This window comes from Orcinus orca, chromosome 2 (genome assembly GCF_937001465.1).
Source record: "Orcinus orca chromosome 2, mOrcOrc1.1, whole genome shotgun sequence".
In the NCBI taxonomy this organism is placed as follows: Eukaryota; Metazoa; Chordata; class Mammalia; order Artiodactyla; family Delphinidae; genus Orcinus; species Orcinus orca.
In genome coordinates this window covers 93078110-93105379 of record NC_064560.1, presented here as the reverse complement: position 1 = coordinate 93105379, position 27270 = coordinate 93078110, and the positions used below count along the sequence as shown (strand labels likewise).

The 27270-nt window shown below is 38.8% G+C and overlaps 1 protein-coding gene across 7 annotated transcripts in view; it reads right to left on the bottom strand.

Moving 5' to 3' along the window:
* Nucleotides 1-18123, bottom strand: part of DENND4A (DENN domain containing 4A) — a 132849-nt gene extending 114726 nt beyond the window's left edge. For all 7 annotated transcript variants that reach the window (XM_033439879.2, XM_033439881.2, XM_049705875.1 and 4 more), the window contains exon 1: nt 17984-18123. The gene's annotated coding sequence lies outside the window, so the exon portion shown is untranslated. The remainder of the gene's footprint in view (nt 1-17983) is intronic.
* Between the last annotated feature and the right edge of the window lie 9147 nt (nt 18124-27270).

Below are 27270 nucleotides of genomic sequence, written 5' to 3'. Positions count from 1 at the left end.
AATCAACAGAGGACTTTTTAAAATAAATAAACAAAATTAAAGGGGGGGTATGCCAAGGGCAATCATCCAGCAGAGATGGAAAATGAGGATGAAGAAAAGAAAGATAACTGTAAAAGCCTTGAGAAAGTATGAGAGGATGGGATCCAAAACATAGAGGACCAGATCACAGAGACAAGGATTTATCTCTTATTAAGCTTTCCATAATAATATGTTTAACAATGATTTTTCTGAATATGCAGGCTTTGGTGATGTGGGTTCTAACTTTTTTGGGGTCATGAACCTCTTTGAGAATCTGATTAATGCTATGGGTCTTCTCTCCCTTAAAATACACATACAGATATTCAGATAGAACTTTACATACAACTTTAGGGGGGTCACTGAGCCATGCTCCCCAAGCTAATCCATACACAAGTCTGTTCGGGGGTTTTTTGTTTGTTTTTACTTTTTAATTAACATATACATATAGGTAAGTACAACTCTAGGAAAGTAAACACAATACCACCATTACAAATACCTCTCAGGTCAAGAAATAGAACAGTATCAGTAACTGGAAGTCCCCAATCCCCCTTCAACCTTCCCCAAAAGAACCACTATCTTGAACTAGTTTTGTCTGTTTCTGAACTTTATATATATAAATGGAACGTGGAAGGATTCTTACAGTATGTGTATGGTCCAGTTTTTTTCACTCTACAATATGTTTTTGAGATTCAGTCATACTCGTATGTGTAGCAGTTTGTTCATTTTCACTTCTGTATAGTTTTTCATTTTGAAAATATCATAATCTTATGTATCCATTCCATTGTTAATAGACATTTGGCTTGTTTCCAATGTTAGGGTATTATAAATAATTACAAAGTCATGTGTAAATTATTGTACATGTTTTTTGATGCACAAATGCATGCATTTGCCAAAAATACCTACAAATATAAGTGCTAGGATACAGGGTCAATGTATACCCAACTTTGGTACATAATGCTAAACAGTGTTCCAAAGTAGTTGTAATAAGACCTTATATTGGGGCTTCCCTGGTGGCGCAGTGGTTGAGAGTCCGCCTGCCGATGCAGGGGACACGGGGTCTGGGAAGATCCCACATGCCGCGGAGCGGCTGGGCCCGTGAGCCATGACCGCTGAGCCTGCGCGTCCGGAGCCTGTGCTCCGCAACGGGAGAGGCCACAACAGTGAGAGGCCTGTGTACCGCAAAAAAAAAAAGACCTTATATTGGATGGGTAAGATGGCTTAGGAAATAAAAATTTGTTTTTTGCAAGCAGAAACATTTCTCTGACGGACCTCTCTAAAATATTAGTTTGTTGTTGTTTTGTTTCAATTAAGTCATTGCTGAATACAACTATATGAACACTATAAAAAAAGAAGTTAAGTGCTCGGCAATCAGTTTGGCCAAGCTCAAATCCTAGCTCCAGTTAGTGTTAGATTATCATACAAGCAAATAAACATGTGCTTAGGTTATGGTAAAAAAGTGCACCAAGAAAAGTTTAATTCAAATAATTTTATTTAAATAATTTAACAATGAGGGATCATCATTTTAAGAAATCAGAACTTTGCTGATTTTGCTTATCTTTATTTGATGGTTTGGAAATGATTTTGTTCTGAATTATAGAAGTAGCATCATAATCACTTTGAGACTTGATGATGTAAAGGTTTAGAGACAGGAAATTATGACTCTGATTCTCTCAATCATTCATCTAATAAACATTTACCAAATGTTTATTGAAAAGGACATGCGTCAGCGTTTTATTTTTGACCATCCAGCATCTGAACTCCTTTACTATATTTAAAAAATCTGCCACTGTGTGTGTCTTGGAAGGAAGGTAAGCCCTAGAGTCAACGATGGAAGCCGAAAAGACCAGATACTTGCTTTTCTATTTAGGAACCAGGCACATAGATTGGTCAATTAGATGCTTTCATGAAGAATTTGACTCTAGAGCTAAAGCTGCAGAGACAGTTTAAAATTCATTCTTACGGCAGTGACATACAGTACCCAGAGGCAGTGTTCCAGCAATGGCATCCAGCATCCTGTGGAGTCAAAGGTATCTTAAACAAAAAGGACATTTCTGTGGCATTACTTTGGCTATGGACTAGCCCTGAGGTTGATTAGTTGGTTTCCTATTTGTTCTCAGAGTCTGGTTCTCCAGTCTTTCAGTCATTTCTGTAAGCTAACTAATATCTTTCAATAAATTCTTTTTAACCAAAGTTGATCTCTGTAGTTTGCAAACAAGAGTCCCAAAATGGCAACCTTACCATATGCCAGGCTCTGTACCAGGCACTGGGAACACAAAGACAAATAATTTATGTATGGCCTTGCCTTACAGGAGTTTAATAGAGAAGGCAGACAAGTAAACAAACAATCACTGTAAGTGATAAGACTATAACAGAAGTAATCACAGAAAGCACAAGAAGGACACACAGTTTGGGCTTCAGGAGTCAGAAAAGAAAGAGCTATCATCTAAATCTTGAAATATGAGTAGGGTAATAGAGGAGAGATGGAAGGGCATTCCAAACAAAAGAAGCAACAAATAAGAGGCATATGGCCTTTTCTTTGCTCATCACTTCCTTCCTACACAGTATCAAAAGCACAGTTGAAGGATAAAAGTGACAAAAGGCAGACTGATAGATTTGTGGAAGGGGATGAGAAACAGTTACAGTTTGTGACCTGGGTGACAATAGTGGCATTTTTGAGCTTGCTACAGGAAAACAACCTCATACTCGAAACACACACACTCACCATCACCACTCCCACCACCGCAAAGCTGGCCACAACCATCTTTTCTCTCCTTCTCACCTATCTCAGTCACTTCTCAGAACAGTCAACTATGGACCTCTGGATTTGGGGTTTGGGTTTTTTTTTGTTTTTTGGGTGGTTGGTTATCTGTGACAGCTGTGGAACAGGAGTCATGAATGGGTGGATAAAGCAATTGAAAAGAGAAGTAAAGGCATTAATCAACTGATCAGAGTAGTGAAGCAAAAAGCATTCTGCCAACTGCTCACACTCCTTTTGCTTAAAGGTAGGTACGACTCTACAGGAGAAAAAAACTGACGTAAAGTATTTTACAAAATAATTGTGTGTGTAATTTCAGTACTGACATAGATCATTTTTAGAGACTTATCTTTTAAAATTATACTAGGCTTATGCTATGTATTGTTTTCACTGTTTACTTTTATAAAAACTGTGATATTCATAAGTTTTATAAGCCCTTGCATTTTCAGTCATCCACTGTATGGAGTTCTATGCTTGAACAGGAGAAAAATAACCATAAAAGTAAACTAACCAACCAACCACTATCAGAAAAATTTGAAAAAGGAGCCTGAAAGCAAATGATCAGTGAAGACTCATTTTCAAAAGTGACATCACAGTTACAAACAAAATGATGAGTATTCTAAAATCTATAATCCTCCTTTGAAAAAAGAAGTATGCACTATCATGTGAAGGACAGACATGAAAAAGTAAGTTTTCATTTTAGCTTCAGTAAATTGAATGATGTAAAATTCACTTCAGTCATACCAAACTCCACACCACCTTTGTAAATTCAGTTCTTTCTGCCAGAATGCCCGTTCAAATGGCCAGCTCCTGTGTAATATTTGAGACATGCTCTTTGAAGCCCTTCCTGATCCCCTTCCCTAGAAGAAATTGTCATTCTCTTCCCTTATACTTTAAGACCATCCTGTACGTATCTCTATTACAATTATCACATTAACACTGTAATCATTTCTTTGAACATCTACTCTTCTCAACTAGATTAGGAATTCTTTGAGAGTAGGCAATGTTACATCTCTAGCTCTGTAAATATGTTTTAGCACAGTCCCTAAAAAAGGACAGGTAGTCAGTAAACGTTTGTTAAATAGAAAATGACATGATGTATTAATAATAATATTAATATAAGATTATTTGTGTTCATGAAATAGCATGATTCAAACTTCAAATTCTATATGCAGAAGCTAAAAAATCAGCTCTTATTTGAAAAAGGGAGATATTTTTATAGTTTTCAGAATAACCACCTATGGACTGGGGATGAAATTAAGTTCTTTACTACTACATAAAGCTAATGAGTGGTCTCCTTTTTATTTCAGAAAACCTTAATTTTATTTCACGTTATTTAGCATTCCTTTGCAATCACCACCTTTTATGGTATCTATGTAGCCTACCGACATACCTCTCCCCTGAGAGTTGTATGCCCTGTATGCACTCCCCTATCATAGAAATGGGGCCTGAAAAGTTCTCTAAAACCTTGGTTTCATCTGCCATAGCTGATTGGACCAGACATAGACATTTGCCTCAAACTGGATTTTTTCCCAGGGTTTAGCATGGGATCACAGAACCATGAGTGAATTTAAGAATTTAAGAGTTAGAGGACTTGTTTGGCCATGCGCAGTAGTAAAAGACAACATGCAGAGAGAGAAAAACGATGCAGACAAGTAGGGAGAGGCAGAAGAGATAATGCTGCCCCAGGGTGGGGAGAAAACAGTTGCCTGAGTTACTGATGAGTTTCCAGTTCCTGGTTCCCCTCCCCCTCATGAAGCCTGGTTGTACTTCTACCTTCAAGTACAGTACTGTGAAATCCCCAGTACCCTTGCCATCAACACTAATTCCCTTTTTTGAGTAAATTAGTTTGAATTTCGTTTCTAATACTCACAAACAAAAGAAATTTGATTTTAAAAACCTCAAAAAAGAAAAGGTCAAGTAGGAATATAAAAATGTCAGTTAACCAGAGGAGAAAAAAAAAAAACCTTGTTACATTGGTATCTTCAGGCATTTCTCAGCGTAAGAAAATGAAAAATATTCACCAACCATAACAGGTTCAAACAACAACCTATAAATCCAACTTCAGCATAGTTGTGAGTCAGTATGAATAAAATTATATTTCAAAGTTCAGGGGAAAAAAGAGAGATTAAAGAATAGGGAGTATCTCAGAGCTTATTAGAACAAATTATTTTATAAAGAGAAATAATACCACTTACTACAATTGTGACCAAAAAGGGGGTGGGAATATGTCTTTTCTCGTGATAACAACCAGTCCTATCTAACAAGCCTAAGTATCATTTATACCGTTTTCCCCATCCATCTATACGCTCTTCTCATACAAACATGGCACTTCAGAGTCCTCAACTAAAATGCTCAGTGGCAGAAGACAGTGACCTTTAAAAAAAAAGGAAGCGTTTTCCAACAGCACAGTCATTCTATGGCATTAGTTTCTAAAAAAAGACTGATATATTAGGTTTTCCATTTTTCTTTGAAATTAGTTTATTAGTAAGAAGTTTCCTTTGGCAACTCAGACTTTAAAAGAAAAACTAGTTTATTTAGTATTTTCAAAGGGATAGTGAAGAAGAATGAATATTGATAACTTCTGTTCAAAATAAACGTTTATAAGAAAAACTGACTAGTTTCACATAATCAAGATTTAGCAAGACTGGGAAAATCTACAAATGCAACAGCAAGTTCAGAGATAAAAACAAACAAACCAAAACAAACACTACTTCTATCAAATTTGCCAAGCTTATATAGACAGTTCTGGTGTTCAGAAAAAAATGAGACGTTAAAGTAAAAGGAAAGGCTTATGAAAAATTGAACAGTGATTGCCATAAAAAAGATTTTAAGTAAACAAGTCCCAATTGTTTACAATAATGGAAGAAGGCAGAGGCATCGATCATTTTTAATGACTTATATTGCCTCCAGACTGTGTTTACTGAAATTACATTTGATTATGAGTGTCCAATATTCTCAGAATTTATTTTAAGCCAAGGAGTGAAAGGATAACGTGCAAGTTTGACTCTGAAGTGGGAATATTTCCAGTTTCCCCATTCTACCCCGTTGTTCAATCTTTCTCTGCAACATACTTCAGTTTATCTCCCAAATTAATAAAAAGCACAATATCAGCAGAGCTATCACCCTCACACCTTAATCCATAATAGGAAAGGCTGGTTAATGCTACAGGATAGGCTATATGAAGACTAAGCATAAATAAAGGGCATTCCTAGAGTTTAAACAGTGTTATTAATAAGAAAAGTGTGCAGGAATTTAAAAAACTAATTAAGTAGAACAATTAAGAAATGCTAATCATCATTAATGCCAATTTCAAATTTGTGACAGAACACCAAATGCTGGAGCTGCAAGAAAGACTAATGGTTAGCTCGCCAAGACATTCTCAAAAGCTAGGAATTTGTCTTTCATTTTAAAACCCAGGATTAGTTGGTTTGTTTATTCATTCCCTAATTCTAGGACAGTGGGGGGACTCAAATACATAAATTAAAACATTCTAAGGGCAGCAATGGCTATAACACATTATTTACTGAACACTAAGTAAATTTAAGCTTCACAACAATCTTATGAAGACATCATTATCTTCATTTTACAAGGGAAGAAACTGAGGTACAGGGAGACAGCACAGATAGTCAAATAGCAAAGTCAGGTTTGCTAACCCCAGACAGTTTGGGTCCAGAGCAACTACTTTATACTGCCTCTCCAATACTAAAATAATTCATTCAACAAATTCTTAACTGAGTATCTTCTCTTGTGCCACACACTGTTCTAGTTGCTTGAGACATAACATAGTTACTAACAGATTATTTCAGAAGGAACTTGACAATCCAGACAAGAGTATGGGTCTGACAACCCACAAAATGGGAGAAAAAATTTGCAAACGAAGCAACTGACAAGGGATTAATCTGCAAAATATACAAACAGCTCATGCAGCTCTATGTCAAAAAACCAAACAACCCAATCAAAAAATGGGCAGAAGATCTAAATAGACATTTCTCCAAAGACAACACACAGATGGCCAAAAAGCACGTGAAAAGATGCTCACATTGCTAATTATCAGAGAAATGCAAATCAAAACTACAATGAGGTATCACCTCACACTGGTCAGAGTAGCCATCATCAAAAAGTCTACAAACAATAAATGCTGGAGAGGGTGTACAGAAAAGGGATCCCTCCCACACTGTTGGTGGGAATGTAAATTGGTACGACCATCATGGAGAACAGCATGGAGATTCCTTAAAAAACCAAAAATAGAACTACCATATGATCCAGCAATCCCATTCCTGGGCATATATCTGGAGAAAACTCTAATTCAAAAAGATACATGCACCCCAATGTTCATAGCAGCACTATTTACAATAGCCAAGATATGGAAGCAACCTAAATGTCCATTGACAGATGAATAAGATAAAGAATATGTACTACTTATATACAATGGAATACTACTCAGCCATATAAAAAGAATTGAAATAATGCCATTTGCAGCAACATGGATGGACCTAGAGATTATCATACTAAGTGAAGTCAGACAGAGAAAGACAAATATCATATGATATAACTTATATGTGGAATCTAAAACAAATGATACAAATGAACTTATTTACAAAAGAGAAACAGAGTCACAGATATAGAAAATAAACTTATGGTTACCAGGGGGGGAAGGGGGGAAGGGATAAATTGGGAGATTGGGATTGACATATACACACTACTATATATAAAATACATAACTTGGACTTCCCTGGTGGCACAGTGGTTAAGAATCCACCTGCCAATGCAGGGGACACAGGTTCCATCCCTGGTCCAAGAAGATCCCACATGCTGCGGAGCAGCTAAGCCCATGAGCCATGACTACTGAGCCTGCGCTCTAGGGTCCGCATGCCGCAACTACTGAAGCCCGTGTGCCTAGAGCCCGAACTCCGCAACAAGAGAAGCCACCGCAATGAGAAGCCCATGCACCGCAATGAAGAGTAGCCCTCGCTCGCCACAACTAGAGAATGCCACGCGCAGCAATGAAGACCCAACGCAGCCAAAAATAAATTTTAAAAAAATATTTTTAATAAAAATAAAATAGATAACTAATAAGGACTACTGTATAGCACAGGGAATTCTACACTCGATATTCTGTGATGACCTATGTGGGAAAAGAATCTAAAGAAGAGTGGATATATGTATATGTATAACTGATTCACTTTGCTGTACAGCAGAAATGAATACAACATTGTAAATCACCTATACTCCAATAAAAATTAAAAAAAAAAAGTATGGGTCTGAAAAGGCTTTCTGGAGGAGATAAAGCCTATGCTGAGTCTTAAAAGATGCAAAGGAGTTAGGCAAAAAGAAAAGGGAAGAAGAAAATGAAGTCATTCCAAGGAGATGGACTACATAAGCAATGGTCAACAGTTCAGAACTAGCATGTACATTCAAGGAATCTTCAAAAAGTAGTTTTTTATGGCTAGAGTGGAAAATGGAAAGCAGAAATTATGAGTTAAGATAGAGAACCAGTCTCAAATCATGATGAGGCTTAATGACCTGGTAAAGAGTTCAGACTTTATTCAGTTGACAATGGGGTGTTAAAGAAGAATTTTCTAACTGTGTTTTAGACTTACCAGTCCAGCAATTCTGATGTGAATATTACAGAGGTAAAATGAAGACAGGAAAACCAGTGAGAAAGTAAGGAAGTAGTTCCTAACAAGGCAGTGGCTGAAACAGGGATACTAGGGAAATGATCGATTCAAAAAATATTCAGGTGGCAAAATCAGCAGAATGAATAGTAAATGAATGTATGTGAGGAGAGAGAAAGAGGGAGGAAACATGAAAGACTCCAAAGTTCCTTGAATGATGAAGTCAATAGTCCAGATGTCTTTGAAAAACAATAAATCAAAGAAAAACTTTAGGTAGGTAAATAAGTTCAATTTGGACAAACGGAGTTTAAAGTGAAGATACATAAGCAGTTAGATAAGACAATCTCTGATGCTTTGAATACTAATGCTGGAAAAACAGCTTGGTGGGTGATTGGTAGATACACAGTAACTGAAACCACAGGGATAACTACGACTTGCTTACTGTAAAGGCTGAGAAGGGCAACTGGCTAACCCTGGGACCACCACTTCTTTTGGGACAGGCAGAGGAAGGCAAGCCCTCAAAGGGAATGATCAACACAATGAGAAGCTCCAGGATAAACAGAAGAGGGCAGCAGGGTGGAAGTCAAGGGGTTGAGTTTCTTGAGAAAATGGCCAACGGTATTATTGTCATTGGTTACTTTAGCAAGAGCAAGTTTAGTGACATAAGAAGTAGAAATTAGGGCTTCCCTGGTGGCGCAGTGGTTGAGAGTCCGCCTGCCGATGCAGGGCACACGGGTTCGTGCCCCGGTCTGGTAAGATCCCACATGCCGCGGAGCGACTAGGCCCGTGAGCCATGGCTGCTGAGCCTGCGCGTCCGGAGCCTGTGCTCCGCAATGGGAGAGGCCACAACAGTGAGAGGCCCGCGTATCGCCAAAAAAAAAAAAAAAAAAAAAAAAGAAGTAGAAATTAGACTGCAGTGGGATCAAGAGTAAATGGGAGAGAAAAGACGTAATTTCAGCCAATGCAGATTACCATATCAATTTTCTCATCTATAAAATTGAGGTAATGGGTTATTTTGAGCACTAAATGACTTACTACATGTAACCTCACCTGTAAGTAACGCTACAGGCCCTCATGCTCACTGCACGTAGCCACACTGGGTGTCTTTCTGTTCTTATCTCAAACTCCTTTTCATGGGAAGGCTTTGCACTTGATATTCTCCCATAAGAATCACTCTTTCCTCAGCTCTTCACATAACTGGCTCTTTCTCATCTGTCAAATATCATCTCCTAAGAGAGGACTTCCCTAAGAAGTACCCTAAGGACCCTCTCAGTCATTCTCTCACATCATTGTGTTTTACTTCCTCTGTAACTCTTACAACACTTTGAACATTTCTTATTTAGAGGTAATATAGCAAAGTGATTGAGAGTGTAGGCTCCACAATCAGACTGGCTACATACGAATTCCAGCTCTGCCATTTACTAGCTATGTGACTGTGGTCAAGTTGCTAAATCTCTCAGTGTCTTAATTTCCTCATCTTTAAAAGGGGCAAAATAATAAAGTACTTACCTCACAGACTTCTTGAGGGAATTAAATGAGTTAATCCATATAAAATTACTGTAAGAATACAGGTAGATTCTGAGCACTCAAATATTATTATATATTTGTTTACTTGCAAGGATCTTAATGCTCCACTAAACAGCATTTCTCAAAATGTACTATGAAAAATATCTGAAGCTGGAATAACTCTAAGTCCAAATCATAAATATATCAACCAATAACCAAATGACAGAGTACTATTCTGACTAAACCTCAGGAAGTTTTACTTTCAGAAAAGGGATTTTTTTTTTGGCCACGAAAGTCAGAGAGAAAGAAAACCATACAGAGCTAAGGCTCTGTAATTAGTAAGGGAAATTTTTTTGATAAGTTTTATATATATACTTGTAATTTAGACCAGCCTATAAGAAGTAAAATTAAAATATGGAGGACAGAGAAAAAAAGGTTCTGAAAGGTCCTGACCTAAGTAACTTTGGAAAATAGTGTTTTGACTGGGAACTCTAAACGACAAAAGGATTTAAAAAAAAGATAAAACTTCTCTAGTTGTTAAAGTCATTTCTCACCGGGATATGATTAACAATTATGAAACTGTGCATGTATAATGAGACTGAACAAACAAGTAAGTGGACTGCGGATGATGAGAACCAGGTTTCTCATTTCTGGAGAGTAAGGTTACAGATAAGCATGGGGGTAAGGATAGAATGAACCATGTGGTACTGAAGCAGAGTCAAAGATATCAGTATGAACTCATGTTTAGCTTCATTTAGCTCCAGATGGACATATAGGTTAAAAAAAAGTTATATATCTGTATACATGTGTTAGTATACATACATATATTTCCTAGGTCTGTACACTGAGGTCTAAAAGCAATGATATCCCAACAGCAATGAGCATACTCAGTGCCCAAATCTTGGTTTCTAATATCCTTCTCTAATAAAAGTAACTAGGGATCCTTGAAGAAATGGTTGATTATAGGGCTGGGGCAGGGAATATAAAAGATTAGCCTGGAGCATCTTGTAGTGCCAGAAAGTATGGAAGTGCTCAAAAAAACAAAACAACGGTTTATGTCTTGTTGGTCACAGGAACCAACCTGAAAGAGGTGGAACAACTTGAGCAACAAAATAAGGTAGTATAGGAGTATAACCCAAATTTAGAAATAAATACACATAAGTCCATATTGATATAAACGATTAAATAAATAAATGGGGGAGAAAAGGAAAATCTCCCTTAAAGAAGAATCCCAAGTAATTTTGTAGATACTCACCCATCGAGGAGTTAGAGCTTTACTTCCTACCCACTGAATATGGTCTGCACTTAGTAACTTATTTCCAAAACGCAGCATATAGGAAAACTTTACAGTAGAGAAACCTGGCAAACACTACCTCAGCCAGGTGATCAAGGTTAAAAATATCAGTGATAAGTCATATTGATGGTATGTACCCTTGATACGATATAATGAGAACAGCATTTTATCTCTGCAGTCATCCTCCCCAAAACCCATAACCCTAGTCTAACTATGAGAAGAACATCAGACAAACCCAAATTGAAGGACATGCTACAAAATCTCTGACCCATACTCCTCAAAACTGTCAAGGTCATCAAAAGCAAGGAAAATCTGAAAAGCTGTCACAGACCAGAGGAGCCAAAGGAAACATAATGACTAAATGTAGTGTGGTATTCTGGATGGAATCCTGGAACTGAAAAAGGACATTAGGTGAAAACTAATGAAATCTGAATAAAGTATGTACTTTAGTTAATAGTAATGTTCCAGTGTTGGTTCCTTAGTTGTGACAAATGTAAAACAGAAGTGTCGGATATTAGCAATAGGGGAAACTGGGTGCAGGGGATGTGGTAACTCCCTGAAACTTTTCTGTAAATGTAAAACTATCCTAAAATTAAAAGTTCATTTAAATAAATTAATAATAATAATAACAATAGCAGGGAAGTTATTGCCTTAACCAGACTGACTTTAGTCCTTTAAGTCATGTATAGAGGGTTGGACAAAAACAGAAACAGTTAGTACTATGCAAAACAATCTCAACACTGATGAACAATTTATAATACTGTATATGTAAGTGCCTAAAGTCATTTCATATGTGCATATTTTTATTCCTTAGTTGATAAGGACTTTAGGAGCAGAAAACTCTCCTCTAAGCAGGAAGCCACTCAAATTTTAGACTAAAACAAAACTGTCGTACTGATTATTATTAATAAAAATTCCACCTGGTTTTTGAAGTCCACAAAATTGAAATAGTTTTAGTTAAAATATATCCACAGTACATTACTGAAACATTTTCTCATAGTTTCAGAGGGAGAGAAATATAACTATACATATTTTATGAAAGTACATTGGGAAGTTCACTAATAACAATATACTATAATGTAAAATTCACAATAACTTGGGTCCATAATGGTCACTGTTCAAGAGATTTGTAAACTCCAAAAATAAAAAGAACACTTCACTAACGTTTGTAACTATCTTGAACATATTTAAAAACCAAAAAACCTATTACAAAAAAGTCTAACAGAAAATGTGTAAAGGATATAGGCAAATCACTGAAGAGTTAACCAAAAATGCCCATATAATGCCGCGGAGCAACTAAGCCAGTGCGCCCCAACTACTGAGCCTGTGCTCAAGAGTCCCCAAGCCACAAATACTGAGCCCGCGGGCCTAGAGACCGTGCTCCGCAACAAGAGAGGCCACCGCAATAAGAAGCCCACGCACCGCAAGGAAGAGTAGCCCCTGCTCACTGCAACTAGAGAAAGCCCGTGTGCAGCAACAAAGACCCAAAAGCAGCCAAAAAAAAAAAAAAAAAGTCCATACATAAGAAAATATGAAGGGAAATAAAAATAGAACACAAATGAAATGCCATTTCAGATGGCAATCAGATTGGAAAAATCCAAGAGTCTGACAACACCAACTGCTGGTAAAGATACGGAGAAACAGAAATTGTTTGTCAGTATCCTATAAACACCCTGTAAAGGGGAAAAAGCATATACCCTAAGACCCAACAATTTGACAATCAGGTATATGACCTGGAGAAACTCTGGCATGTTGCTTGAGGAGATGCAAGGATTTCATGAGGCACTATTTATAACAGATAAAAAATGAAAGCAATCTAAATGCTTATCAATAGAAGAAATGACAAAATGCAGTATATTTATTCAATGGAACACTACAAATCAGTAAAAAATGAATGAACTAGACCTATAGTGCCAACAAGAATTGAGGGGAAAAAAAGTAAAATAAAGAAAACAAGTTTCAAAATGTGTATACCATGACATAATCATATTAATAGCTGGTTAAATTTACCAGCACACTTAAAAAAAAAAAAGTGCCAGGCACAATTTTAAGCAACTTATATAAATAAACTCATTTACTTTTTACAACAACCTTATGTGGCAGACATTTCTATTATCCAGATTTGATAGATGAGGACAATGAGGCACAGAAAACTTTTAAAACATGCCTGAGGTCACAAAACTATTAAGTAACAGAGTCAAGATTCAAACCTAGGGAGTTATGTCTCCAAAGTCCACACTCTTCAAAAGCATCCAAAGCAATGTCATGTACTACTCAAATACATACAATTTATTAAAAGGTAAACTGGAAGGATACACATCAAATTTATCACAACAATTGCCAGGGAGGGGATGTAAGGAGAGAAGGAAAGAGGATGAAATTGGGGAGAACAAAAGGGGCTTTAACTTTATCAGCAATGTTCAAGTAAAATATAAAGTTCTACGCCGCTCTTTTAGAATTCAGTGTGATACCGATGACTTATGTGGTTCTTTTATATTAAATGCACATCTCAAGCAAAAATGTCAACGTTTTGTATGGTATGTGCATTGTTCACTACTTTTTGTAATTTTCTGTATTTTTTAAACTTTCCAAAAACAAAATGCCTCCTCTATAAAACAATATTATAACAAAAATAAGAAGAGTGACATCCCTGGTGGCGCAGTGGTTAAGAATCTGCCTGCCAATGCAGGCGACACTAGTTTGAGCCCTGGTCTGGGAAGATCCCACATGCTGCGGAGCAGTTAAGCCCCTGCGCCACAACTACTGCTCCTGCGCTCTAGAGCCCGCAAGCCACAACTACTGAGCCCATGTGCCACAACTACTGAAGCCCGTGTGCCACTGCAATGAGAAGCCCGCGCACCACAACGAAGAGTAGCCGCCACCTGCCGCCAACTAGAGAAAGCCCACACAAAGCAATGAAGACCCAACACAGCCAAAAATAAATAAATAAACAAATAAACAAATAATTTTTAAAAAAATAAAAAGAAATTTAAGAAATTTCCAATCTCCATATTTCAGGTTTTATTTGGAAATGCAAACAGCTAAACTGTGAGTTTATGTATGTATATATACTTTAACATACATATGGAAAATGCATTTTTACAGGGCTCAAAAGAGTTATACTAGAAGTATATCAGAAACAGTATCTCTTACTTTACATTTTGATGACTCACTCTTCTCAGGGAAAATGAAGTATATATAGCACTAGCAAGAAAACTCCCTTGATACCTTTCTACCTCTTTTTTCTGCTGCTTTCTACTTGTTGGTGGTTTTTAAAAGAAGGAAGCAAGAAGAAAGTACCAAGAAGTTGTCACGTACTTTAAAAAATAACAGCCATAGATGAACATATACGCAGCCCTTCTGAACTTAAGATTCCCCCACATACAATCAAGTAATGTTCCAAAAATTTATTTGTAAATTGGTTGTCTGGAACTCAGAACATACTTTCCCATAAAGAAAGTTAAAAGAGGATGTGAGCACCAGGAAAAAGATACTGCCTGAGGTGCCAGGGCATGAGCAGTGGGACAGAAAAAGCAGAGTATACAATATGCACTGATGAACCAAGAAGAAAAGAAAGGTTCTCTACCAGAGTTTGAGGTTAGAAACTACATTTCATTCATTCACCTTTGTATACTCAGTGACTAGCAAAGTACCTGGCACCTCATAAACATTCACAAACCGCTGACTGATGAGGTAATGAGGAAAAGACTTAAGTCAAGCAGTCCATCAATAGGTGGCACTGGCAACACAGAACAGTTAGGGTGTAAGACACAAACAGAAAAGAAGTTGGAGAGTAACGATGTGCATTAATAGGAGCATCCACATATGGAAAACTATTACCAGGCCGGTGCTGGTAGCTAGGAGAATGCCTTCACCTGTATTATTGGCTGTTTCCATTATTGTGTATATTGCATAAGCACCGTATTTTCAGTTAGTTTGGCTAATAATGAATCATAAGGTAGTTTCTCTGTTGGGGCGGTGGTTATGTGGGATTTTCAGGATTTTCTCCTCTGACTCTTGAAAATATTTTAATGTCATTTTAGTGATTATTAGAGTAATACTATTCAGAAGACAGAACAAAGTACAAACACTAAAATAGAAGTTACCTATAATCCTATCATCCAGAGATAATGTCTTTTGATATTTTATGTACTTCCTGCCAATCATTTTGCCATATATGTGATATATTATAAGTAATAACATAGTAATTCCTTATATTCTGATTTTTATCTCAAGATTATATTGTGCTTTCTCATGTTAGTAAATATTTTTTAAAATGACTTTTAATAACTGCATTTACCACATAGATTAACCATCATTAATTTCACTAATCCTCTATCATATGGCATTTTAACTATTACAAATTTTTCACTATTATAGTAACAACTATATAAATTAATCCTTTCTTATGTATAAAGTTCTACACTGCTATTGTAGAATTCAAAGTGGTAATTATGATACACAGTAATAAGTAATAAAGTAATAAGTAATAATAAGTAATAAAGCATGGAGTGCTTGACTCCCCCCAACCCACAAATTCTACTGAGCAATAATCAGTAGGACACTGAACAAACAAACAAGAAGAAATTTTATCAAGTTTTCTTCATTCTCTTCTTCTACACCTCGTAGGAAGGAGGAAAAAGTCCTGAAAGGTAAGTCTCTGATATCAGAGAGGACAAGAACAGCAAGCCAATCTTCCTGCTACAGCCACTTCTGTTTTCCACTTAGAATAAGGAGCCATCAATTTAAATAGGAATAAACAAGATTTATAATATATCAAACATCTCTGTTTGTATTGGTGCTTAAATCTAGGTTTTCATAGTAAGTAGACTGCTTAGAAAAATTCTGCAAACAGAAAAGATAATGTAACTAATATATCACTCAGTGAGAACACAATTTTCTTTTACAATTCCTCCATGATTTTTATTATTTTTTGAATGAATTAGAAAATGTCATGTACTCTATTTCTTCCTTCTTATAGCCTCCCAATTATTCCAAATTTTATTCAAGCTGCCACAAATAGGTCAACAGCTCCAGGAGCTTAAGAATCAATAACTATTTAAGCCAGTGGTAATTCATGTGGAAAAGTTCAGAACAAATCAGCATCAGCTTCCTGGCTCTCTTGCACAATCAGAAAATTTATATCGCTTCACCAATTTTCAAAAGTGTAAATTTGTGTACATAAATTTAAAACTCAGGCCAAATTTTACTTACATTTATTCCCAGTACTGGGCTGCTGTCAAGATCAATTACATTCTTATAAAACCCACAATGAAGTTAAGTCTATGTTTAATCATTCAGAAAAAGAAAATTATGTAACATATAGTATGTACAATAATGACGATGATGATAATATATACTATTCTGGACTCCTACTGAGAGCTGCAGTTCAAAGGGAGAATGTGAAAATGAGGTAGAAGTTACCAAAAATGTTTAATTTTGGCCAAAACAAAACAAAGTTCCCGTAAAAGCGGCCAAATACAATCTTTTGTTTCATTATAAATTCAAACGGGGTTCAAATAGCTCAGAAATTATGTATACTTAGGTTTTCAAAGGCTGAAATCCCAGTATCTACTCTAGACATAAAACTGTATAACTTGCCCCAAGAGTCCTTACTTATTACCCAATCTTAGGTCCCCCGGAGACTACTTTTTACAATAATCTCAAATGTACTACAATAGATTAGTGTAACCTGGGTTACGCTGTTTACAGGTGTCTCCGCCTCCTTCCCCCAAGAGGAGAGAAGAGGTAGACTAGGGCAAGCAGAAAATAGAAAGAGACCATATACACCAAACAACAGCTTGTAATCTTGTAAAACTGCTTCTTTTAAACTTGGACTATTATTTTCATTAACGGATAATATTTTAAAGAATAGCATATTCACGTAGTAATACAATTTCTGCCCTCACGGGTCTCTAGCTAGCTGACACGCGTTTTCTCCTCAGATAAATACATGCCTGTTGACTGATGCCTATCCTGCTGCTGCAAACAAAAAATAACTGTCCTATAAGACAAAAACCCTTCTCTAAGGCTCCAGGCGTAACCATACGTTTGAATTAAAAGCACACTGAAACAATAACAAAAATCTTCCAGCACATCTGTCAATTAAAAGTACGATAACGAAACGCTGTCGCTGCGACCCAGTTTTAGGTCACAAGCTTTCCCCCCCCAACCAAGAAAGCGGTAAACTTCAAAGGGAACAGTGGCTACCAGTAATTGTTTACCCTCTCCCGCCCCCGCCCCCCCAAAAAAGACTGGGAAAAAAACCAAACTGGACAAGTTGGACGTTTAGCAGGTTCACGCTGGTCGGAGTAGGCTAGGCAGACCTCTGGGAGGAAAATCGGGCCTCTGGGGGCCAGCCAGGATCCAGCTGCCGCCTGTTTAAAACAGCGAGCAGGTGGGATTCCGGGAGGCCACCTCCGTCTTACGTAACGGGCTTGTCAAAATCCCAGCTCCAGGACCTCCCCTTTCACCGCCCCCGCCCCCACCCCCAGCTCCCAACAAGAGCCCCAGGCCAGCCCGGAATAGAAAATCCGGAATGAAAACACAGGAGTCCCCCCAGCATCCGACGCAGAGGCGCGGGTGCTACTCTCAGCACCGCCGCGCCATCCGGAGCAGACCCAGCTCTCGGAGGACGGCCAGGCTCCGAGAAATCCCCGGGCGGAGGTCGCGGCCATCCACGCCACATCTCCGAGTCCAGCCGGCCCCACTCCCGTGCCCGCGGCTGACACCGCTCCGGGCAGTGACAGCTCCACATGCCACCGCTGTCCGCGCTGCCGCCCCCACACTCACCTCACCGCTGACTCCCTCGCGAGCAGCTGGTCGAGCTTGGAGAGCGGTGCCGCGTCCACTCACCAGCGGCGTGGGGACACGAGAGGCTGAATGCCGCGGGGCTCAGAACCCGCTTAGCTCATCCCCAGCCCGGCGCTCCGCCCTGCGCGGCACCCCCGCCCGCCCAGGCCTGCCGTCTCAGTCAGACGGGACTCCCCCTCCCCTCGCGGCCGCCGCTGCCTCCGCCTCCTCTGGTTCCAGCCGCCGCGGCCGCCGCCGCTGCGACCGGCGCCATCTTGACAGTGACGGAGTGGGCGGAGGCGGGGATCGCGGCCTGTGAGCGCCAATAGAGGGCCAGTCCCTTGCCCGAGGGGGCAGGACAGGGACAGGTTGAGGGTCGCGGGGTCCTAGCGCCCGATACTGCTATGGGCATAGAAGGTGGGCGGAGCTGAGGGGCGTTCTCTCTTGTCGCGCGGTAGAGTTGGGGAAGTGCGCCGTGGTTCCCCTTCGCGTTGGCAGATCCGGACCCCTAGGCGAGCGTGGGCGGCCTACACCTTCCCTTCCCCTTTCACCACCCCGAGGGTCAGGGATCCGTCATGGGCCAACTGACTTGTTTCCTCGTTCCTCCCCAGCCGTCCCAGGAGTCCTGACATTGGCTAGCCAGAGCTCGTCGCGTCTGCCTGAAAGGCCGCTCCTCTACCAAGAGCACTCAGATTCCCCAGGAAACCCCCTGAGGGGTTAGCAACCACCTCTAGTAGGTTTCGGTCCCAAGATACTGAAGGTCAGGTCTGTCAGGTAAAATGGGGAATTCAGGAGGGTTCTCTGAAAAGTACGTTGATAAAACACCTATTGTTGACTGAAGGGGTGTAGATTACATTGGATTAATGGGATATGGCCTACTTACACCTGGCTGTGGTTCCACCATCAGTGGCTGTTGGCAAGTTGCCTCTGAAAAATGAGGATAATAAAGGCTGATTACTGCTACAGGGTTGCTTTGAAGGTTAAATGCTGTAATATATGTGAAGTGCTTAGCATAGTATCTGAAAGTACTCAGTGAATGTTAGATATTATTACATGGACAAATGAAGGAAGAAATAGGACCCTAAAAGGTTTCAAGTCAATTCTCCTAAATTGTGAAGAATAGGCTTTAATCCCTGATACTAACCAGGTTTACAGCTCTATTTCCTATCTCCACTTCTTTCATTGTATTCAGTCAGTCAGTCAACAAACATTCACCGAAACTCAGACAGACACTGAGGGGACACACTGGTGAGAGAAACAGAAAAGTTCTGCCTTCGTGGAGCTGACAGTCTAGTGGGAAAAAGAGGGACAAAAGTACTTCATCACATTTTGAAGGAAACATGCTATAAATGTTATGAATAGAAATCTGGGAGAGCAAATACCAGGATAGCTTAAAAAAAACCAGAGTGGTCAAGAAAGGCCCATCTGAGGGATGAGAAGGAGCCAGTAGAGAAAGGAGCCAGCCAGTAGAGAAATGCCCTGGGGAATTGTTTAAGGCAGAGGAAACAGCTGTGCAAAGGACCTGAGGTAAGAGGGAACTTGGCTGTTGGAACTAAGTGCTGGGGAATCCATGGTGCAAGGAGGAGCCTGCCCTGAGAATGGAGAGGTGAGTGTGTAAGCAAGTGAGGGCCCATTCCCCCAGGCCCTAAGAAGACATAAAAACAAGATTGGGTTTTATTGTAATTGCTGCTGAAAGCTATTGAAGAGTAAGTGATGCCTGTTAGAGCAGGGAATTGGGAACAGTGATGTTTGGGGTATGACATCATATCTATATTTCAGGCAATATATGAGCCAAAGAACTGGATTAATGGTAAAACAAAACAAAACAAAAAAACCTGGGGTTGAGCCTCTTCAACACTAAATTGTTCAAATTATATGTTCTGATCTTCAATTTCCTTATTGATAAAAAAAAGTGAGCATCACATAAGACTGTATACAGAAAAATGCTACTTTCACTGAAAATTATTAAATAATGTAATTTCTTACTAAATGTTTTGTATGTCATGTACAGTTGCCTAATCAGTGCTATTTGATAAGTACATTTACTGGTTTATTTAACTGATTACAAGTAGTAATCCAAATCGGTGATTCTTACTCATTTTTGCACAGAGTGCTACTAAAGAAAAGAATATGAACTGTTATAAATGTGTAGTTTACTGATGCTGTAGTTCCAAATGTGTTAACTGCTTAGCTCTGCACTTTCTCATGAAGTTTGATATCAAGCCATGAATTTTTAAAAAACATTTTCATTGTGGTAAAATATACAAAACATAATATTTACCATTTTAACTATTTTCAAGTGTACAGTTCAGTGGCATTAAGTACATTGCTGTGTAACCATCACTACTGCCCATTTCCAGAACTTTTTCATCATCCCAAACTGAAACTCTGGACCCAGTAAATTATAACTCCTATTCTACTTTCTAAGACATGTATCTTTTTTTTCTTAACACCTTTATTGGAGTATACTTGCTTTACAATGGTGTGTTAGTTTCTGCCGTATAACGAAGTGAATCAGCTATACGTATACATATATCCCCATATCTAAGACATGTATCTTTGAAAGGTATCTGGTGAGTTCCCCCCAACACCCAAAAAAACCACAAAATGGCAGTGGCCTTGGTGATCAGTAGGATTGTTTGCTCCCATTGAAGGGTTTAATGGACCATATAAGTTTATTATGATGATTATTTTTCTTTGGCCTCGCCCCACAACTTGTGGGATCTTAGTTTCCCAACCAGGGATTGAACCCTGGCCCATGGCAGTTAAAGTGCCAAGTCTTAAACACTGGACCACGGGGGAATTCCCCCATGTAAGTTTAGAAACCACCACCCAATAAATAAGAGGAAGAAATAAGTGTAAGTTTTTAGCTCAGATGGCTAACACATCATACTACTAATGAGGAATACTAATATAGGATCAGTTAATTTTTAGCACTGAAAAACTGTTCCGTGACCGTAAAATGTGCTCTGTAGTCTTGTAAATGTGTGCTCCAAGATGACCCAAACAACCTGCCCCTCTATGTATAACTACTCTAAATGCGTATCTTTTTAATGCTGTTAATTTTCATTAAAAAATAAGTGATTCCAGCTCTGGGTAAATTTAATTTTAAGAAGTACTCTTCTGTGAAGAATGGATTAGAAAAGGGCAAGAGAGAAGGAAGCCTATTTTTGCCACATTTCAGATAACCCAACATTCCATAAAGTTATAAAGTTCAAAAGATCAAGATCTTGGCCTGAAAATACTGAGTCGACCACTTTTTTTGTATTTTTAAGCACATCCTACATGCAGCATTTTAACTCCACTAAACAAAAAGTTAAATCTCTTTTCCAGGCCAGACCCTTCCTCCCTGCTGCCCATTATCATTCACAGTGTTCTTATCCCCAAAGTGAGGATATGGCTGTAGGCCAATCAGTGATTACAAGCGAGAGGTTATAGCATAAAGGCTCAAGAGGGAACTTTTGGGGATGGTGGATATCTAGATTACTATCCAGATTGTAGTGATGGTTTCACAGATGTGTACATACATCAAACTTATCAAGTTGCACACTTTAAACGTGTAGTCCAGTGTATGTCAATTATTTCGCAATAAAGCTGTAAAAAAAAATTAGAAGTCCAATTGGGAACTTCCCATTCTTTCCCCATTGGACACAGATTTAGCCTTTTATTGGTTTTAATTGTTGTGAGATCTATCGGGTCAGTTCCTCTTCAAGGAGTAGCTTGGTGTATCAAACATTTGACTAGCAACAAAAAGCACTCTTGTAACTGGCAAACGAACTCACATATTTTCATCTACATTACAGAATAGCAATTAAAATACTATAGACATATAATTGCAAGCATAGTTTACAGAATGGAATTCTAAAAAGTTTCAAAAGTTGAAAAGTTTTGAAGTGTTTTTTTTCTTAATCAAAGATAACACTTTCTGAAAGAACATACTAAAAAGCAGTAGAAAAACAATAAGCAGTATTTGACTGCATATTCAGGAAATGCTTCTAAGTACCTCACCGCCCTTAACAGTCATATAAGGAGTCCTTTCAGCATATGTCACTATAGTCACAGTTAAACAAACTTGAACCCTAAATGTGATTTGGTCAAGGGAGTCCAACAATGCAGTCATGGCCAGATGGAAAAGTGTGGCTTAGAAATTTGGGCCCCATGCCATTTCTGAAATTATGTCATCTCTTACACCTGGAACTCTATCTGGCTATTTCTTAGAAATTATTTTTAAATGCTGTGGTTTGAACAATGCATGAAGGAAAACTATGAAACCAGTAACAGTTTAAAGCACTGGGAGCCCAAGCTGTTGTACCCCCTAATCCTCTCCACCTGTTAAATCTATTCAGCTTAATTGCTAGACCAGAAGTTTTTTATGTCTTTAAAGTTACCCATGTCTTGGGAAGAGTATTCTATAAAGCTGTACTTGATATCTATCCCTTGTGGCTTCCTTATGGGTAAGAAAGCCTTCCACTAGGAATTTATGGTCTTTTAGAAAATCTTTGGATGTGCCCCAAAGCAGAACACACAGTACCAAATTCTATTCATTGTGAGAGTGTTAGAATGACATTCCAGTATATTTAATCTACAAACTAAAATTTATTGGCAATGTTGTCAGATTATCATTTTATTTCTTATAAACACAAACCTGATGACATACTTTTCGAAGAGAAATTATCTGAACAACTTGCAAGAATAATAGTGAGAAATGTCATGTTGCAAATAACAAATTCGAAACCTGACACTTGAGAGGAGTGTCCAGGGACAGGAGGGCTGCAGCAGTCTGAGCCACTGTTCTCTCTACCCTGTTGGTGGCTGAGGAGTCATATCTTTGAGTCAGCACTTCTTCACAAATTGGAAAATTATCACTTCTCACCATCTTCCTCAAGTTAATGCTTTTACCTCTCTCAACAATTCCTTCTAAATTCAACTTTTAGTTTTTAAATGATCTGCAAAAGAAAGTTATTTTTCTATAGAGTATCTTAGCTATCATTGTCCACAGTCAAGTATTTTCAGAACGTTTAACAAATTCACTTCTGTCAGCATTTATACACAAAGCACTATGCAGGACACAGAAGGAAACGAAGGTAGATAAGCGCATATTAGAGGCACAAAGTATGTTCCCAGGCCATGTAACTTTAATAAAAATCAAACTATGAGAAGTTCTGCACTAAATGTTTAAACTCACTGCTTTTGGAGCTTAGGGAAGTTGAGTGATTAATTCTGAGTATGGGGATTGAAGGTGATGAATAGATGACATTTGAACCAATCCAGAGAGAACTTAGACTTTCTATGCCTTAGACTTTGATGCCTATGTGAGGGCATCATTGTTTGGGATGTGAGGGTGGGAGTGATACAAAATAGGAAAAGCTTTTGTTTTTTCTCTGAATCTTTATAACAGATGTATTAGAATTGTTCTCAACAAATGAAAGAAATGCTCAAAAATTGTTCCAGCACTTTGACTCTCTTTGGGAGTGGCCAAAGGTTCAAATAATTTGGAAGGATGGTTGGATATCTATGCTGACTTACAGGAAATATGAGTCAGCTCTTCTCACGTACTCAGCACTGTTGTTACAGCTAGGATATTTGGGAAACACGAAGCTGAACAAATCAGACACCGTAAGTCTTTTCTTTTTATTGATTGGCCCAGGCATGTATCCTGCAAGGGTAGACAACAGAGATGCCCTTTTTTTTTTTTTAACGTCTTTATTGGAGTATAATTGCTTTACAATGGTGTGTTAGTTTCTGCTTTATAACAAAGTGAATCAGCTATACATATACACATATCCCCATGCCTTTCTTATTGTCAAGGCTTAAGGAACCCTGCCAGCAAGGGGAGACACCTGCAATTGTATTTCTGTTTTCTTTATAATCCCTCGGACTAGGAGACAAACACATCTTTAGTCTGCACGTCTCTTCTACGCTTCAGGATTGTATATTCAATTGCCTCCAGACATCTCACTCCCAAGTGCACCTGAAACTCAACATTTTCAAAGGTAAACTCACTATTTGACCCCAAACCTGTTTCTCCTATATTCTCTAATTTCTTGAATAGTATTCACTATGCAGTAGTCACAGAAGTCAAAACCTGTGAGTAATCAACTCATCTTTTTTCTGCTTATTCCTTAACAATCATCAAAACCAGTTGATAGCCACCTCCTTAACATCAAGCATATCCCTCCTCACCTCTCTTTCTCCATTCCTACTGACCCAGTTCAAACCCACATCTAGGAGATTGGATTCCAAATCTCCTGTCTTTTCTTCTTTATCCATCCCTCCCTTTGTTGCCAGGCTGATCTTTCTAAAGAAGAAATATCATTTGTTCCAGAGGTAGTTTGAGGTTGCTAGCTTCCTCTTTTCCTTTCTTTCTATTCTTGGTGTAAAAGTTCATCAGTGTCCAGTCTTGATGTTACCTAAGAGAAACAGGGCATTAGGGCCTATTCCTGGTTCTCCCTGTCCCCTCTCCAATATGTTGAAGCCAGCCTCTCATATGGAACACTTTCAGACTCATGACAGGAGGCTCTTAATGGAGAGAAAGCATTTAAGCCTCTACTGTCCATAAGCACACATGTGCATACAGACAAAGAGATGGATTGGTTAGTTATATCAAGATAGTTGTATTAAGGACAAAGTTAATCCAGATGGGAAAAACTCTCGCAACTAGTTTATTCAGGATTTGGAGAATAATAGACTTTTAGTAATAAAGATTTAAATTAGAAACAAAGATCTCCAGAACCACTCCTAAGATCTCCAGAACCACTCCTAGGCCCTTTAATGTCAATATCACTTAACTATCTCCTAGAAACAGATATCCTTCCTCTACATTCTTGGCTAATAAGCCTGCAAGTTTTCATATTTGATTGTAACTATCTTAACCACATTTAAAATTTAATAAACATCAGCTTATTGATTTAATAGAATTTAGATGTTGTAATAGTAACTTGCAGTGTTTTAAATTATGCTGAAAGGGAAGCAGAAAGAAGTTGAGATGAGGCTCTCTTTTATTTGAATGCATTAGAACTGAAGTGGAAGAAAGGCTTTTAGAGAAGGCACAATAGTACTGGCAAACTCCTGCCAGCATGTGCAATGCTGTCTGGAAGGTAGTGAATCGTAGTGGAGAAAGCAGAGCCATAGAATCCTCGATGTCAGGCTGAGGAGAATATGTAACAGTACCGCTCATCTTTAACCAATTCTGTGCTAAAAGGGAATGGGGAATTAGTGGAGTTATAAAAAAAGTTAAGACATATTCTTCCATTTCAGATTTTCCTGGTGATCACACAGCACGAGGCTCTGTTTGCCACAAGTATTGTAATACTAGAGGTAATAAAGATGGTTGTCAGTTGCAAAGGAGAATCTCAAGGGTGGAGTTCAGGTAACAGTGTAGGGCAGCTGGATAAGGGTAGGACTAAATGGGTTGGATTATAGAGCGATTGAGGTGGCTCAGGCAATTACAAGTGGATTTAAAATATATCATCTGAGCCATGTCGTGATGGCTTTATGAGAATGATGTTTTCATAAATTGACTTCATGTTTCTATAACCCAGAACATAGGATTTTTGTTTGTTTGTTTTGTTTTTGTTTTTTGCGGTACGAGGGCCTCTCACTGTTGTGGCCTCTCCCGTTGCGGAGCACGGGCTCCGGACGCGCAGGCTCAGCAGCCATGGCTCACGGGCCCAGCCACTCCGCGGCATGTGGGATCTTCCCGGACCGGGGCACGAACCCGTGTCCCCCGCATCGGCAGGCGGACTCTCAACCACTGCGCCACCAGGGAAGCCCCAGAACATAGGATTTTTGAGCAGGAACCTTAGAGGTCATCTAGTGACCATTTCATTTACCAAAAAGTGAACATTTGCCTACTTGTGATTTGTCCAAGGTCATATACATCCAATAGTGGGAAGAGAGCGAGGACTAGAATCCATATCCCCAGATTCCAAGCACTTTGCTTTCTCTATTACATAAATATTAAATCAGTTCTAAGAGCTCAGTGTTCCAAACTCCCCATAAAGTAAGCAGTATGCTTAGAAAAATTATTGGAGATAAAGAAACTGAGGCTCAGAAAGGTGGAGTAAATTTACCAAATCCCATGGCTGGACTAGACCAAAGCCCAGGCCTCACAATCCCTGGGCCAATAGGCTTCTACTAAACCATATTGCTTCAGAGTTTAAAAAAAGTGAAATCTTGAATGCCATGGGCCTAGGCATAGAATTCACTCTTTCAACCTACAGGTATTTTACTTTGTGCTGTTACCTGCTAGGCACCCTGCTAGGTGCCATAAAAAAGATTACAAGACTAAAAGATTTATTTTGCAAGACTAGATTTCTATTTTGCAAGACTAAAAATTGAACGTTACCTAATTATCAGGGAATTGCACATGCTTTTTGGTGGTTGATAAGCTAGCAGGAAGTAAGTCTTAATATTCTACAGCATTAGAAATGTTTTCACTTTCACCAAAGGATTGGTTTCAAAGTCTCTACTGTGTTACTCTGTACTGTATTTTTGTATTAAAAAATCTGACAAGGACTTCCCTGGTGGCACAGTGGTTAAGAATCCGCCTGCCAGTGCAGGGGACACGGGTTAGAGCCCTGGTCCGGGAAGATCCCACATACCACGGAGCAGCTAAGCCCGTGTGCCACAACTACTGAGCCTGTGCTCTAGAGCCTGCGAGCCACAACTACTGAGCCCACATGCCACAACTACTGAAGCCTGCACACCTAGAGCCCGTGCTCCGAAACAAAGAGAAACCACCACAGTGAGAAGCCCGCGCACCACAATGAAGAGTAGCCCCCGCTCGCTGAAACTAGAGAAAGCCTGCGTGCAGCAACGAAGACCCAATGCAGCCAAAAATAAATAAATAAATATATTAAAAAAAAAAAAATCTGACAATACCAAGGGTTATCGAGGCTGTAGGAAAAGTGCAACTCTCATGCTCTGCTGGTGGGAATGTCAAATGGCCTAACCCCTTTGGAAATCAGTTTGACAATATTTAGTAAAATTTAAAATTTTAAATGTACATACCCTACATTCCATTTCTGGGTATATACTCTAAAGCAGTTTTTTTCAAACTGTGATTCATGATCCATTAGTGGATTGTGAAATCAATTTAAGGGTTACAATGAACATTTTTTTTACAGATGAAATAGAACAGAAATATCAGGGTAAGGATTGTTTTGTGAATTTTTGTGCACCACCTAGATTCTCCCTCTCCAGGACTGAAACATTAATTTCAGCTGCTAGGAGTGTTGGCAGCCAACAGCTTGTAGCTGAGTCCCTCTCCAGGACTCTCTCCAGGA